Consider the following 12,290-nt stretch of genomic DNA (forward strand, 5'->3'; position numbering starts at 1 on the left):
AAAGCACCACAAGGTGGTCAGCTTGGGGAGGTCAGGAAACATGCAGAGGCAATGTAGGATAGGTTTCTGAAAAACATCGCGTTGTGGTGCGCATTGTGTGGGTGTGTAACATTACATTCACTAGTAGGAGTGAGAAAAACATCACGGCGTGTGTGAATCATGGGATGTGAATTAGGATAGTGAGTGAATGGCACGGTAGGATAGAGAAAAGCACCACGGGGTGGTCAGCATGGGGTGGTCAGGAAACATGCAGTGGCCATGTAGGATAGGTTTCTGAAAAACATCGCGTGGTCGTGTGCATTGTATGGGAGTGTAAAATTACATTCACTAGTAGAAGTGAGAAAAACTTCATGGGGTGGTGTGAATCGGAGGGTTTGAAATAGGATAGGCAGTGAGTGGCAATGTAGGATGGAGAAAAGCACCACGGGGTGGTCAGCATGGGGAGGTCAGGAAACATGCAGTGACATTGTAGGATAGGTTTCTGAAAAACATCGAAGGGTGGTGCCCATTGTATGGGTGTGTAACATTACATTCACTAATAGGAGTGAGAAAACCATCACGGGGTGGTGTGAATCATAGGACATGTATTCGGATAGGCAGTCAGTGGCAAAGTAGGATTGAACAAAGAACCACGGGGTGGTCAGCATGGGGAGGTCAGGAAACATGCAGTGGCAATGTAGGATAGTTTTCAGAAGTACATCGCGGGATGGTGCACATTGTGAAGGGTTTCTAACAGGCCATTCACTAGTAGGAGTGAGAAAAACATCACGGGGTGGTGTGAATCATAGGATCTGAATTAGGATAGGCAGTGAGTGGCAATGTAGGACGGAGAAAAGTACCACGGGGTGGTCAACATGGGGAGGTCCGGAAACATGCAGTGGAAATGTAGGATAGGTTTCTGAAAAACATCCCGGGTTGGTGCGCATTTTATGGGTGTGTAATATTACATTCACTAATAGGAGTGAGAAAAACATCACGGGGTGGTTTGAACCATAGCATCTGAATTAGAATAGGCAGTGAGTGGCAATCTAGAATGGAGAAAAGCGCTACGGGGTGGTCAGCATGGGGAGGTCCGGAAATATGCAGTGGCAATGTAGGATAGTTTTCTGAAAAACATCGTGGGGTGGTGTGCATTGTATGGGTGTGTAACATTACATTCACTAGTAGGAGTGAGAACAACATCAAGGGGTGATGTGAATCGGAGTGTCTGAATAAGAATAGGAAGTGAGTGGCAATGTAGGATGGAGAAAAGCACCACGGGGTGGTCAGCATGGGGAGGTCAGGAAACATGCAGTTGCAATGTAGGATAGGTTTCTGAAACACATCGCGGGGTGGTGCGCATTGTATGGGTGTGTAACAATACATTCACTAGTAGCAGGGAGAAAAACATCACGGGGTGGTGTGAATCATAGGACATGAATTCGGATAGGCAGTCAGTGGCAAAGTAGGATTGAACAAAGAACCACGGGGTGGTCAGCATGGGGTGGTCAGGAAACATTCAGTGGCAATATAGGATAGGTTTCTGAAAAACATCGCGGGGTGGTGCGCATCGTAAGGTTTTCTAACATGCCATTAATCAGTAGCAGTGAGAAAAACTTCATGGGGTGGTGTGAATCATAGGATCTGAATTAGGAGAGGCAGTGAGTGGCAATGTAGGATGGAGAAAAGCACCACGGTGTGGTCAGCCTAGGGAGGTCAGGAAACATGCAGTGGAAATGTAGGATAGGTTTCTGAAAAGCATCGCGGGGTGGTGCGCACGGTATGGGTGTGTAATATTACATACACTACTAGGAGTGAGAAAAACATCACGGGGTGGTGTGAATCACAGGATCTCAATAAGGATAGGAAGTGAGTCGCAATGTAGGATGAAGAAAAGCACCATGGGGTGGTCAGCATGGGAAGGTCACTAAACATGCAGTGGCAATGTAGGATAGGTTTCTGAAAAACATCGCGGGTGGAGCGCATTGTATAGGTGTGTAACATTACATTCACTACTAGGAGTGAGAACAACATCTCGGGGTCGTGTGAATAATAGGATCTCAGTAAGGATAGGAAGTCATTGGCAATGTAGGATGGAGAAAAGCACCACGGTGTGGTCATCCTAGGGAGGTCAGGAAACATGCAGTGGCAATGTAGGATAGGTTTCTGAAAAACATCGCGGGGTGGTGCGCAAGGTATGGGTGTGTAATATTACATACACTACTAGGAGTGAGAAAAACATCACGGGGTGGTGTGAATCGGGGGTCTGAATTAGCATAGGCAGTGAGTAGCAAGGTGGAATGGAGAAAAGCAAAACGGGGTGGTCAGCATGCGGAGGTCAACAAACATGCAGTGGCAATGTAGTTTAGGTTCCTGAAAAACATCGCGGGGTGGTGCGCATTGTAAGGGTTTCTAACAGGCCATTCACTAGTAGGAGTGACAAAAATATCATGGGATGGTGTGAATCAGAGGGTCTGAATAAGGATAGGCAGTGAGTGGCAATGTAAGATGTAGAAAAGCACCACGGGTTGGTCAGCATGTGGAGGTCAGGAAACATGCAGTGGAAATGTAGGATATGTTTCTGAAAAACATCCCGGAGTGCTGCGCATTGTATGGGTGTGTAATATTACATTCATTAGTAGGAGTGAGAAAAACATCACGGGGTTGTTTGAACCATAGGATCTGCATTAGAATAGGCAGTGAGTGGCAATCTAGAATGGAGAAAAGCGCTATGGGGTGGTCAGCATGGGGTGGTCCGGAAATATGCAGTGGCAATGTAGGATAAGTTTCTGAAAAACATCGCGTGGTGGTGCGCATTGTATGTGTGTGTAACATTTCATTCACTAGTAGGAGTGAGAAAAACATCACGGGGTGGTGTGAATCATAGGATCTGAATTAGTATCGTCAGCGAATAGCAGTGTAGAATGGAGAAAAGCACCACGGGGTGGTCAGCATGGGGAGGTCAGGTAACATGCAGAGGCAAGGTAGGATAGGTTTCTGAAAAACATCGAGTGGTGGTGCGCATTGTGTGGGTGTGTAACATTACATTCACTAGTAGGAGAGAGAAAAACATGACGGGGTGGTGTGAATCATAGGATCTGAATAGGATAGGCATTGAGTGGCAATCTAGGATGGAGAAAAGCACCACGGTGTGGTCAGCAGGGGGCGGTCAGAAATCGTGCAGTGGCAATGTATAATAGGTTTCTGAAAAATCATCGCAGGGTGGTGCCCATTGTATTGGTGCGTAACATTCCTTTCACTAGTAGGGGTGAGAAAAACATCATGGGGTGGTGTAATTCGGAGAGTATGAATTAGGATAGGCAGTGAGTGGCAATGTAGGATGGAGAAAAGCACCACGGGGTGGTCAGTTTGGCGAGGTCAGGAAATATGCAGTTGCAATGTAGGATAGGTTTCTGAAAAATATCGCGGGTGGTGCGCATTGTATTGGTGTGTAACATTACATTCCCTAGTTGGAGTGAGAAAAGCATCACGGGGTTGTGTGAATCATAGGATCTGAATAAGGAATGGAAGTGAGTGGCAATGTCGGATGGAGAAAAGCACCACGGGGTTTTCAGCATGGGGAGGTCAGGAAACATGCAGTGGCAATGTAAGATAGGTTTTTGAAAAACATCGCGGATGGTGCTATTGTATGGGTGTGTAAAATTACACTCACAAGTAGGAGTGAGAAAAACATCAAGGGGTGGTGTGAAACCCAGGGGCTGAATAAGGATAGAAAGTGAGTGGCAATGTAGGATTGAGAAAAGAACCACGGGGTGGTCAACATGGGGAGGTTAGGAAACATGCAGTGGCAATGTAGGATAGGTTTCTGAAGTACATCGTGGGGTGGTGCGCATTATATGGGTGTGTAACATTACATTCACTTGTGGGAGTGAGAAAAATATCACGGGGTGGTGTGGAATCATAGGATCTGAATAAGGATCGGATGTGAGTGGCAATGTAGGATGGAGAAAAGCTCCACGGGGTTTTCAGAATGGGGAGATCAGGAAACATGCAGTGGCAATATATAATAGGTTTCTGAAAAACATCGCGGTGTGGTGCGCATTGTATTGGTGTGTAAGATTACATTCACTAGTAGGAGTGAGAAAAACATCACGGGCTGGTGTGAATCGGAGAGTCTGAATTAGGATATTCAGTGAGTCACAATGTAGGATGGAGAAAAGCACCACGGGGTGGTCAGCATGGGGAGGTCAGGAAACATGCAGTGGCAATGTAGGATAGGTTTCTGAAAAACATCGCAGGGTGGTACGCATCGTAAGGTTTTCTAACATGCCATTAACTAGTAGCAGTGAGAAAAACATCACGGGGTTGTGTGAATCGGAGGGTCTGAATAAGGACAGGCAGTGAGTGCCAACGTAGGATGGAGAAAAGCAGCACGAATTCGTCAGTATGGGGAGGTCAGGAAACATGCAGTGGCAATGTAGGATAGGTATCTGAAAAACATCGCCGGTGGTGCGCATTTTATGGGGTTGTAAAATTGCATTAACTACTAGGAGTGAGAAAAACATCACGGGATGGTGTGAATCATAGGATCTCAATATGGATAGGAAGTGAGTCGCAATATAGGATGCATAAAAGGACCACGGGGTGGTCAGAACGGGAAGGTCAGGAAACATGCAGTGGCATTGTTTCTGAAAAACATCGCGGGGTGGTGTGCATTGTAAGGGTTTCTAACAGGCCATTCACTAGTAGGAGTGAGAAAAAAATCACGGAGCGATGTGAATCATCGGATCTGAATTAGGATAGGCAGTGAGTGGCAATGTAGGATGGAGAAAAGCACCACGGGGTGGTCAGTATGGGGAGGTGAGGAAACATGCCGTGGCAATGTAGGATAGGTTTCTGAAGTACATCGAGGGTTGGTGCGTATTGCATGGGTGTGTAACTTTACATTCACTAGTTGGAGTGAGAAAAATATCATGGGGTGGTGTGAATCATAGGATCTGAATAAGGATAGGAAGGGAGTGGCAATGCAGGCTGTAGAAAAGCACCAAGGGGTCGTCAGCATGGAGAGGTCAGGAAACATGCAGTGGCAATGTAGGATAGGTTTCTGAAAAACATCGTGGGTGCTGCGCATTGTATGGGTGTGTACCATTGCATTCACTAGTAGGAGTGTGAAAAACATCACGGGGTGGTGTGAATCGGAGGGTCTGAATAAGGATAGGAAGGGAGTGGCAATGCAGGCTGGAGAAAAGCACCACGGGTTCGTCAGCATGGGGAGGTCAGGAAACATGCAGTGGCAATGTAGGATAGGTTTCTGAAAAACATCGTGGGTGCTGCGCATTGTATGGGTGTGTACCATTGCATTCACTAGTAGGAGTGTGAAAAACATCACGGGGTGGTGTGAATCATAGGATCTGAATAGGATAGGCAGTGAGTGGCAATGTACGATGGAGAAAAGCACCACGGCGTGGTCAGCATGGGAAGGTCAGGAATCATGCAGTGGCAATGTAGGATAGGTTTCTGAAAAATATCGCGGAGTGCTGCGCATTGTATGGGTGTGTAACATTACATTCTCTACTAGGAGTGAGAAAAACATCACTTACTGGTGTGAATCATAGGATCTGAATTAGGATAGGCAGTGAGTGGCCATCTAGGATGGAGAAAAGCACCACGGGGTGTTCAGCATGGGGAGGTCAGGAAACATGCAGTGGCAATGTATAATAGGTTTGTGAAAAACAGCGCGGCGTGGTGCGCATTGTTGGTGTGTAACATTACATTCACTAGTATACGTGAGAAAAACATCACGGGGTGGTGTGAATCGGAGAGTCTGAATTAGGATAGACAGTGAGTGGCAATGTAGGATGGAAAAAAGCACCACGAGGTGGTCAGCAGGGGGAGGTCAGGAAACATGCAGCGGCAATGTAGGATAGGTTTCTGAAAAACATCGTGGGGTGGTGCCCATCGTAAGGTTTTGTAACATGCCATTAACTAGTAGCAGTGAGAAAAACATCACGGCGTGGTGTGGATCGGAGGGTCTGAATAAGGACAGGCAGTGAGTGGCAATGTAGGATGGAGAAAATAGGAAGTGAGTCGCAATGTAGGATGAATCATAGGATCACATAGGATCAAGAATAGGAAGTGAGTCGCAATGTAGGATGCAGAAAAGCACCACGGGGCGGTCAGCATGGGAAGGTCAGGAAAAATGCAGTGTCATTGTAGGATAGGTTTCTGAAAAACATCGCGGGTGGTGCGCATTGTATGGGTGTGTAACATTACATTCACTAGTAGGAATTAGAAAAATATCACGGGTTGGTGTGAATCATAGGATCTGAATAAGGATAGGATGTGATTGGCAATGTAGGATGGAGAAAAGCACCACGGGGTGGTCAGCATGTGGAGGTCAGGAAACATGCAGTGTCAATGTAGGATAGGTTTCTGTAAAACATCGCGGGGTGGTGCGCATTGTATGGGTGTGTAACATTAGAATCAGTAGTAGGAGTGAGAAAATCATCATGGGGTGGTGTGAAACGGAGTGTCTGACTTAGGATAGGCAATGAATGGCAATGTGGGATGGAGAAAAGCACCACGGGGTGGTCAGCATAAGGAGGTCAGGAAACATTCATTGCCAATGAAGGATAGATTTCTGAAGTACATTGCGGGGTGGTGCGCATTATATGGGTGTGTAAAATTACATTCACTAGTGGGAGTGAGAAACATCACGGGGTGCTGTGAATCATAGGATCTGAATAAGGATAGGATGTGAGTGGCAATGTAGGATGGAGAAAAGCACCACGGGGTTGTCAGCATAAGGAGGTCAGGAAACATGCAGTGGCAATGTAGGATAGGTTTCTGAAAAACATTGCGGTATGGTGCGCATTGTGTGGGTGTGTAACATTACATTCACTAGTATGAGGGAGAAAAACATCATGGGGTGGTGTGAAATGGAGTGTCTGAATTAGGATAGGCAGTGAGTCGCAATGTAGGATGGAGAAAACCACCACGGGGTGGTAAGCGTGGGGAGGTCAGGAAACATGCAGTGGCAATGTAGGATAGGTTTCTGAAGTACATTGCAGTGTGGTGCGCATTATATGGGTGTTTAAAATTACATTCACTAGTGGGAGTGAGAAAAACATCACGGGGTGGTGTGAATCATAGGATCTCAATAAGGGTAGGAAGTGAGATGCAATGTAGGATGCAGAAAAGCACCACGGCGTGGTCAGCATGGGAATGTCAGGAAACATGCAGTGGCAATGTAGGATAGGTTTCTTAAAAATATCGCGGGTGGTGCGCATTGTATGGGTGTGTAACATTACATTCACTGGTAAGAGTTAGAAAAACATCACGGGGTGGTGTGAATCATAGGATCTCAGTAAGGATAGGAAGTGAGTGGCAATGTATGATGGAGAAAAGCACCATGGGGTGTTCAGCATGGGGAGGTCAGGAAATATGCAGTGGCAATGTATAATATGTTTCTGAACAAAATCGCCGGGTGTTGCGCATTGTATTGGTGTGTAACATTACATTCACTAGTCGGAGTGAGAAAAACATCACGGGGTGGTGTGAATCGGAGAGTCTGAATTAGGATAGGCAGTGAGTGGCAATGTAGGATGGAGAAAAGCACCACGGGGTGGTCAGCATGTGGAGGTAAGGAAACATGCAGGGGCAATGTACGATAGGTTTCTGAAAAATATCGCGGGGTGGTGCGCATTGTAAGGGTTTCTAACAGGCCCTTAACTAGTAGGAGTGAGAAAAACATCACGGGGTGGTGTGAATCATAGGATCTGAATTAGTATAGACAGGGAGTGGCAATGTAGGATGTAGAAAAAGACGACGGGGTGGTTAGCATGGGGTGGTCAGGAAACATGCAGTGGCAATGTAGGATAGGTTTCTGAAGTACATCGTGAGGTGGTGTGCATTATATGGGTGCGCAGCATGGGGAGGTCAGGAAACATGCAGTGGCAAGGTAGGATAGGTTTCTAAAAAAAAATCGTGGGATGATGCGCAATGTATGGTGTGTAACATTACAATCAATAGTAGGAGTGAGAAAAACATCATGGGGTGGTGTGAAACAGAGTGTCTAAATTGGGATAGGCAGTGAGAGGCAATGTAGGATGGAGAAAAGCACCACCGGGTGGTCAGCATAGGGAGGTCAGGAAACATGCAGTGGCAAAGAAGGATAGGTATCTGAAGTACATCGCGGGTTGGTGCCCATTATATGGGTGTGTAAAATTACATTAACTAGTGGGAGTGAGAAAAATATCACAGGGAGGGATTCATCATAGCATCTGAATAAGGATAGGATGTGAGTGGCAATGTAGGATGGAGAAAATCACCACGGGATGGTCAGCATGGGGAGGTCAGGAAACATGCAGTGGCAATGTATGATAGGTTTCTGAAACACATCGCGGGGTGGTGCGCCTTGTGTGGGTGTGTAACATTACATTCACTAGTAGGAGTGAGAAAAACATCACGGGGTGGTGTGAATCGTAATACCTGAATTAGGACAGTCAGTGAGTGACCATCTAGGATGGAGAAAAGCACCACGGGGTGTTCAGCATGGGGAGGTCAGGAAACATGCAGTGGCAATGTATAATAGGTTTCTGAAAAACATCGTGGGGTGGTGCGCATTGCATTGGTGTGTAACATTACATTCACTTGTGGCAGTGAGAAAAACATCACGGGGTGTTGTGAATCGGAGAGTCTGAATTAGGATAGGCTGTGAGTGGCAATGTAGGATGGAGAAAAGCACCACGTGGTGGTCAGCATGGGGAGGTCAGTAAACATGCACTGGCAATGTAGGATATGTTTCTGAAAAACATCGCGGGGTTGTGCGCATCGTAAGGTTTTCTAACATGCCATTAACTAGTAGCAGTGAGAAAAACATCACGGGATGGTGTGAATCGGAGGGTCTGAATAAGGACAGGCAGTGAGTGGCAATGTAGTTTGGAGAAAATCACCACGGGATGGTCAGCATGGGGAGTCAGTAAACATGCAGTGGAAGTGTTGGATAGGTTTCTGAAAAACATCGCGTGGTGGTGCACATTGTATGGGTGTATAACAATACATTCACTAGCAGGAGTGAGAAAAGCATCACAGGGTTGTGTGAATCGGGATGTCTGAATTAGGACAGTCAGTGAGTCGCAATGTAGGATGGAGAAAAGCACCACGAGGTCGTTAGTATGGGGAGGACAGGAAATATGCAGTGGCAATGTAGGATAGGTTTCTGAAAAACATGGCCGGTGGTGGGCAATTTATGGGTGTGTAAAATTACATTAACTAGTACGAGTGAGAAAAACATCACAGGTGGTATGAATCATAGGATCTCAATAAGGATAGGAAGTGAGTCGCAATGTAGGATGCAGAAAAGCACCACGGGGTGGTCAGCATGGGAAGGTCAGGAAACATGCAGTGGCAATGTAGGATAGGTTCTGAAAAACCACGCGGTTGGTGCGCATTGTATTGGTGTGTAACATTACATTCACTAGTAGGAGTGAGAAAAACATCACGGGGTGGTGTGAATCATAGGATCTGAATTAGGATAGGCAGTGAGTGGCAATGTAGGATGTAGAAAAGCACCACGCGGTCGTAAGCATGGGGAGGTCAGGAAACATGCAGTGGCAATGTAGGATAGGTTTCTGAAGTACATCGCGGGGTGGGGCGCATTATATGGGTGCGCAGCATGGGGAGGTGAGGAAACATGCAGGGGCAATGTAGGATAGGTTTCTGAAAAAAATCATGGGGTGATGTGCATTGTATGGGTGTGTAAAATTACAATCAGTAGTAGGAGTGAGAAAAACATCATGGGGTGGTGTGAGACAGAGTGTCTGAATTAGGATAGGCAGTGAGTGGCAATGTAGGATGGAGAAATGCACCACGGGGTGGTCAGCATAGGGAGGTCAGGAAACATGCACTGGTAATGAAGGATAGGTTTCTGAAGTACATCGCGGGGTGGTGCGCATTATATGGGTGTGTAACATTACATTCACTAGTGGGAGTGAGAAAAATATCACGGGGTGGTGTGAGTCATAGGATCTGAATAAGGAAAGAATGTGATTGGCAATGTAGGATGGAGAAAACCATCACGGGGTGGTCAGCATGGGGAGGTCAGGAAACATGCAGTGGAAGTGTAGGATAGGTTTCTGAAAAACATCGCGTTGTGGTGCGAATTGTATGGGTGTGTAACAGTACATTCACTAGTAGGAGTGAGAAAAACATCACGGGGTGGTGGGAATCGGGAGGTCTGAATTAGGATAGGCAGTGAGTGGCAATGTAGGATGAAGAAAAGCACCAAGGGGTGGTCAGCATGGGGAGGTCAGGAAACACGCTGTGGCAATGTAGGATAGGTTTCGGAAAGACATCGCGGGGTGGTGCGCATTGTATGGGTGTGTAACATTACATTCATTAGTAGGAGTGAGGAAACCATCACGGTGTGGTGTGAATCAGAGCGTCTGAATTAGGATAGGCAGTGAGTGGCAATGTAGGATGGAGAAAACCACCACGGGGTGGTCAGCATTCGGAGGTCAGGAAATATGCAATGGCAATGTAAGATAGGTTTCCAAAAACAATCGCGAGTGGTGCGCATTGTATGGGTGTGTAACATTACATTCACTAGTAGGAGTGAGAAAAACATCACGGGGTGGTGTGAATCATAAGACCTGAATTAGGATAGTCAGTGAGTGACCATCTAGGATGGAGAAAAGCACCACAGGGTGTTCAGCATGGGGAGGTCAGGAAACATGCAGTGGCAATGTATAATAGGTTTCTGAAAAACATCGTGTGGTGGTGCGCATTGCATTGGTGTATAACATTACATTCACTTGTGGGAGTGAGAAAAACATCACGGGGTGGTGTGAATCGGAGGGTCTGAATAAGGACAGGCAGTGAGTGGCAATGTAGGTTGGAGAAAATCACCACGGGGTGGTCAGCGTGGGGCGTAAGGAAACATGCAGTGGAAGTGTTGGATAGGTTTCTGAAAAACATCGCGCGGTGGTGTGCATTGTATGGGTGTGTAACAATACATTCACTAGTAGGAGTGAGAAAAACATCACAGGGTTGTGTGAATCGGGATATCTGAATTAGGATAGTCAGTGAGTGGCAATGTAGGTTGGAGAAAACCACCACGGGGTCGTCAGCATGGGGATGTCAGGAAACACGCTGTGGCAATGTAGGATAGGTTTCTGAAAAACATCGCGGGGTGGTGCGCATTGTATGGGTGTGTAACATTACATTCACTAATAGGAGTGAGAAAACCATCACGGGGTGGTGTGAATCGGAGCTTCTGAATTAGCATAGGCAGTGAGTGGCAATGTAGGATGGAGAAAAGCACCACGAGGTCATTAGTATGGGGAGGTCAGGAAATATGCAGTGGCAATGTAGGATAGGTTTCTGAAGTACATCGCGGGGTGGGGCGCATTATATGGGTGCGCAGCATGGGAAGGTGAGGAAACATGCAGGGGCAATGTAGGATAGGTTTCTGAAAAAAATCATGGGGTGATGTGCATTGTATGGGTGTGTAAAATTACAATCAGTAGTAGGAGTGAGAAAAACATCATGGGGTGGTGTGAGACAGAGTGTCTGAATTAGGATAGGCAGTGAGTGGCAATGTAGGATGGAGAAATGCACCACGGGGTGGTCAGCATAGGGAGGTCAGGAAACATGCACTGGTAATGAAGGATAGGTTTCTGAAGTACATCGCGGGGTGGTGCGCATTATATGGGTGTGTAACATTACATTCACTAGTGGGAGTGAGAAAAATATCACGGGGTGGTGTGAATCATAGGATCTGAATAAGGAAAGAATGTGATTGGCAATGTAGGATGGAGAAAAGAATCACGGGGTGGTCAGCATGGGGAGGTCAGGAAACATGCAGTGGATGTGTAGGATAGGTTTCTGAAAAACATCGCGTTGTGGTGCGAATTCTATGGGTGTGTAACAGTACATTCACTAGTAGGAGTGAGAAAAACATCACGGGGTGGTGGGAATCGGGATGTCTGAATTAGGATAGGCAGTGAGTGGCAATGTAGGATGAAGAAAAGCACCAAGGGGTGGTCAGCATGGGGAGGTCAGGATACACGCTGTGGCAATGTAGGATAGGTTTCGGAAAGACATCGCGGGGTGGTGCGCATTGTATGGGTGTGTAACATTACATTCATTAGTAGGAGTGAGGAAACCATCACGGTGTGGTGTGAATCAGAGCGTCTGAATTAGGATAGGCAGTGAGTGGCAATGTAGGATGGAGAAAACCACCACGGGGTGGTCAGCATTCTGAGGTCAGGAAATATGCAATGGCAATGTAAGATAGGTTTCCAAAAACAATCGCGAGTGGTGCGCATTGTATGGGTGTGTAACATTAC

Source organism: Cavia porcellus, unplaced genomic scaffold, assembly GCF_034190915.1.
Source record: "Cavia porcellus strain 051 isolate PalLab524CR breed Dunkin Hartley unplaced genomic scaffold, mCavPor4.1 scaffold_24, whole genome shotgun sequence".
NCBI lineage: Eukaryota > Metazoa > Chordata > Mammalia > Rodentia > Caviidae > Cavia > Cavia porcellus.